This window comes from Chelonia mydas, chromosome 25 (genome assembly GCF_015237465.2).
Source record: "Chelonia mydas isolate rCheMyd1 chromosome 25, rCheMyd1.pri.v2, whole genome shotgun sequence".
Lineage (NCBI taxonomy): Eukaryota > Metazoa > Chordata > Testudines > Cheloniidae > Chelonia > Chelonia mydas.
In genome coordinates this window covers 9104975-9109860 of record NC_057858.1, presented here as the reverse complement: position 1 = coordinate 9109860, position 4886 = coordinate 9104975, and the positions used below count along the sequence as shown (strand labels likewise).

At 46.8% G+C, this 4886-nt stretch overlaps 1 pseudogene; it reads right to left on the bottom strand.

The window, feature by feature from the left end:
• Window positions 1-1469: 1469 nt before the first annotated feature.
• On the bottom strand, window positions 1470-1679 carry LOC114022458 (annotated as a pseudogene).
• Between the last annotated feature and the right edge of the window lie 3207 nt (window positions 1680-4886).

Here is a 4886-nt window from a genome sequence, read left to right as displayed (position 1 = left end):
TATTTCTCCTCCGTTTAAAGCTGTTTTGCATGATAGGCCATCTCCTCTCTGCCTTTCTCATACAGGGTGGTGCACAGTGTGTTTCCTTGTATTATGATGTTTGCTGGTGCCAGGATGGGGATTCACCCCTAGGAGAAACCAAGCACTGATTCTGCCTGTGCTATCACCCTGCACTGCTTCTCCCCCGACTCAGAGTCACCCTTCTCCCCCGACTCAGAGTCAGGCTGAGATGGAACTGAGAATGGAAATGGCTGCAAGGGCCGGAGACCTGTCTACACTAGGACCCCACCTCTACTAACACTGGTGCAGCTGAACCAGTGGTAGCAATGATGGGACTTTAGGGCCTGATTTAACCATTGAGTTCAAAGGGCTCCAGATCAGACCCTTATTAGAAAAATATTCCCTGGGGCTTTAGGGTTGGTCGCCTAAAACAAGACTGAGGCACCATAGAGGAAGGAGATATAGGGACAGCAGCAAAGGCAACCCCCTTCTTATGCATACACAGGGCTTAGGCCAGGTCCTTGGCTGGTACAAATCAGCACAGATCCATGAGAGTCAGTGTATGGCAATTTACCCCAGTTGAGTATCTGACCCAGTTTTCAAAAGAAACGAGTGATTTTAACGCTTCTCTGGTTGGGCCCTCAAAAGCTCACATACACACACACACACACACACAATCACAAGGTCACTACTAAAAATATTGGTCCTAAAGTTCCATAATTAAAAATAAATTAAAAACCCACTTATTCCTCTTCTCCCCTCCCCTGCCCCCCCCCCCCCCAACCCTATTCTAGGTGGATGATGTCTATGTATCCAACAGCTGCCAGGAGAGATAACAGGGAAAATAATGTCAAGATTGGTTTCAGAGTAACAGCCGTGTTAGTCTGTATTCGCAAAAAGAAAAGGAGGACTTGTGGCACCTTAGAGACTAACCGATTTATTTGAGCATAAGCTTTTGTGAGCTACAGCTCACTTCATCGGATGCATGTCAAGATTGTCACCTGTTGAAAACACACACACACACCAGTCCTCTCCACCTCCACCCCCACCCCCACCCCCCAAATGATACAGCATTATTTGCAATGCAGGAGAGTGCACAAAGCAGAATGTTCAGTTTCCTTCAAGTGTTCCAGAGATTCCCAATGAAACGTGAGACCCCCCCCTTGTTGTAAATGCTCTGGATCGGAGAAATAGACCCTAATTTATAAGACTGGTGTTTGCCTCCCTGTTGTATTTTGCGTTTGGCCTCTGTGCCTGCTGTTGTTGTTTCCACTGGGGCAATCAGGTTGCAAGATAGGGGTCAAATGCCTGATCTGGCAGCAGTTCACACCTGCTTTGCACATGTTTGACGGGTATAAACAACAGCACAACACAGGAGAATGGAGAAGCTGTCCCAGGAATGCTGCATTATCATGGGGATCCACAAGATCCCAGGCCAGGGATTAGCTGTGCAGGTAAGTGTTTTGGTTTTTTGGTTTTTCGTTCCTGGAGACACTGCAATACCAGGTCAATGCATGGGGTGGACAAAGCAAGCTCCTATTCCAGCCCCCTGTTTCAAAAATCAATTTAATATACAGTCCTCAAATAAAGGACATATCAGATATTAAACTGATAAGAACAGAGACGACACTTTGATCTTAGCTTGCTTGTGGCTACCTGTGCTCAGGCAGAGGAACAATGCAATGGTGGAATTTAAAAAACTTCCACATGGGGCCCAATTTTGGGGCTGCAGTTGGAAGAACGTGTAAAGGGTCCTTTCTGCCTGGATTTACAGGAAGCTGGTGATCTGATTGCATCAGCTAAGGAGGGGGAGCTGTGAACAGCGCTGCTTACCCAAGTCAGAGAGAAAATGGAGAGCCGGGCTCCCCCCGCTGCCTCCTTGAATCCCGTCCCCGTCCCATGTTAAGCCTCCAGCGTCTGTCCCCTACACATGGATTCTGCCAAGAACCCTCCACCGAGTATGGGGATCTGGGATGTGTGGCTGGAGAGGATGTGCCGGGGGCAGGGGGGACGACATCACCCTCCCCCACACCCGACGGAAAGCAGCCAAAATCTCAATGCAGCCTAAAATGTATTAACATTTTCCAACCTCCATCCATGCTGTGGAAACACGCTCCCCCCTTAAATGGGGTTGCTGGGACCTCTTGTGCACCATCAGAGAGCCAGAGGCATCAGGGCTGGCAGGAAGGTCCATGCCTCTGTGATTCCCCCAGGATGAGGAGGTTCTGGGCAGAGCTGCTGCCCCTGCATGGGGGTGGGGACAGTCCAGGCTCAACAAGGAATTTATGGATTGACTCGCGCCCTTTTGACTCCGGAGCAGCAAGGCGCCATCGATCTGGCCCTGTGCTTGTTCTTTAACGTGTTGTTTTGCCTAGCTTTAATTTAAGAACTGAATTCAAATACCACAGAGGACAGATCAATGCCTTTTTCATAACTCAGCAGTGACAAGGCTCAAGCTTTTCATATGTAAAACTACAGGAAGCAATCTGCCTGGCCCCAAGACATACCAAAGATGGAACTCAGCTGAGAATTCATTTTCTCCCTTAGAATCATAGACTATCAGGGTTGGAAGGGACCTCAGGAGGTCATCTAGTCCAACCCCTTCCTGCCCCCTCCCCTCCCACCAGGAAACCCTGATCACCGTTATCTGCTGGGCATGCAACTCACGGCTCTTTGCACGGAAGCATATTTTATCCACCCTTGGGTTCTCTGCAGTAGTTCTCATATGGGTTAATAGCTACAATGACAACAGGTGGGAAAGGAAGCTCAGAACAATGTAGGATTCAGCATGGACCCAGGAACCAAAATTCTAAAGCAAGGGATTCTCCCCTTTTTCTTTCGGAGGCCCCTCCAACAGGCCCATCCAACAGGCCCGCCTGTGCCGCAACTGTTTTTCTGCATCTCCGGTAGATTAAAAGCCAGGGCTGGCATTAGGTTGGAGCAAGCAAGTAATTGCCCAGGGCCCCACACCATAGGGAGCCCCAAGAAGCAGTGGGGATCAGGCTTCAGCTTTCAGCCATAGGCCCCAGAGAGTCTAACGCCGACCCTGCTGTCTGGTTTATTTTGGCGGACCCCCTGAAACCTGCTCATGGGCCCCCAGGCAGCCCCGGATCCCTGGCTGAGAACCACTCCCTTATATGATTCCATTGCTGTAATATATAAGTACCTGTCTCTTCCATTTTCCTGAGCTAGGTTTCCATATGTAATATCCTGGGGACCTCCCTTCTGTGTTCCTGACCAGGACATTGGCTCAACCAGCAAAGAGATTGTCTTAGAGAATCCATTTCAAGTTTTAACCTCAAGTCCAGTGCAGGTTGGGCCAGGACTCAGGGAATTCATTGAGAATGGGACACCTGTGTGGTGCAGATATAGGGTGTGATTTTCACCTGGCTGATTTTCACAATGTGATTGACACACACACACACACCACCACCACCCCATAAACAGTTTCGTCTCACTTTGGAGGACCCACAAGACATCGCGGATTGAAACATGTTGTTGTGACAAACCCAAAATGTTTTGTTCTGATTTTGGCTTTTTTTCATTTTATATTTCAATGCACCATAAAAAAATGAAAATGAAGAGCCACTTCAAAACTGAACATTGAAACGTTCCATTCCAAAAAGGTCGGAATTGAATGTTTCAGCCTCGTGGAAACGCTTTCTTTCCATTTTCATTTCAAAACGCATTGTTTGTCACAGGCGACGTGTCTTCAGGAAACATTTCACTTTTGATGAATCGGCATTTTTCAAAGGCAAAAGCATCGTGGTGGAAAATTTCCAGCCAGCCCTGCGTTTTGCACCCACACTGCACGCCGTTGTGCCAGAGAAAATGATTTGCACCAGATGAAGGGTAACAGAGAATTAGGCCAATAAGATTTTAAACAGCAATATACCACTCATCTATGTACAAGCTTTTACAAGCTCTATTTACTTTACATTTCCCTTCACACATCTCCTTCAGCCGCAAAGTATACAATGATGTGTTGATTGGTCACCAGGGCAAACTCCTTTTCCTTCAAGAATATAGTGCATCAGGATATTTGAGCTTCCTAATTAAAAATATGTTTGAGAATTGAATTGTAAATGAATCAATTTCTCCTTTAACTCCCCTCCCCCCCCAGAAAACCTGGTCAAGCAAGACCAAAATGGGTATTGTTAATAATTGCTATTTCTATTTCTCCTATGTCTGATCAAAAGATTTCATTGCATGACAAATGAGCAAATTACTGTAAAATATTATACACCCCTCCAGAACACTGATGCATGAGATACAGTAACTAGAGTAATGATGCTGTGATGTTTGCCACATGACACAGTTTTGAATGGCTGTGTAACAAATTCAAGAAGGAAAACAGGGGTCTTGGACAGAGGGTGAGGAAACTAGATATAGCAAAGACAGCTATTAGGGACTGGAACAAAATAAGCCAGCCCCATTTTGCAGCAGGCACTGATGCATAAGAGCATGCCAGGTTATAGGGATTAGGGAGAGGCTGTGTAGATCCTAGCATGGAATTCTGCATTAGAAGTGTTTCAGAGTAACAGCCGTGTTAGTCTGTATTCACAAAAAGAAAAGGAGTACTTGTGGCACCTTAGAGACTAACCAATTTATTTGAGCATAAGCTTTCGTGAGCTACAGCTCACTTCATCGGATGCAACGAAAGCTTATGCTCAAATAAATTGGTTAGTCTCTAAGGTGCCACAAGTACTCCTTTTCTTTTTGCATTAGAAGTGGCATTCACCTCTGGATGTAGGGTCCATGGAAGAGCAGAACTGGGCAGTTTCCAGTGCAGAGAGGGCGAGAGGCTGCGGAGCAAGCACCGCAGGATCTTATACCTTGCCGTCGGGAGAACTCTGCATCACCTTTGCATAAATTAACTTGGGAAG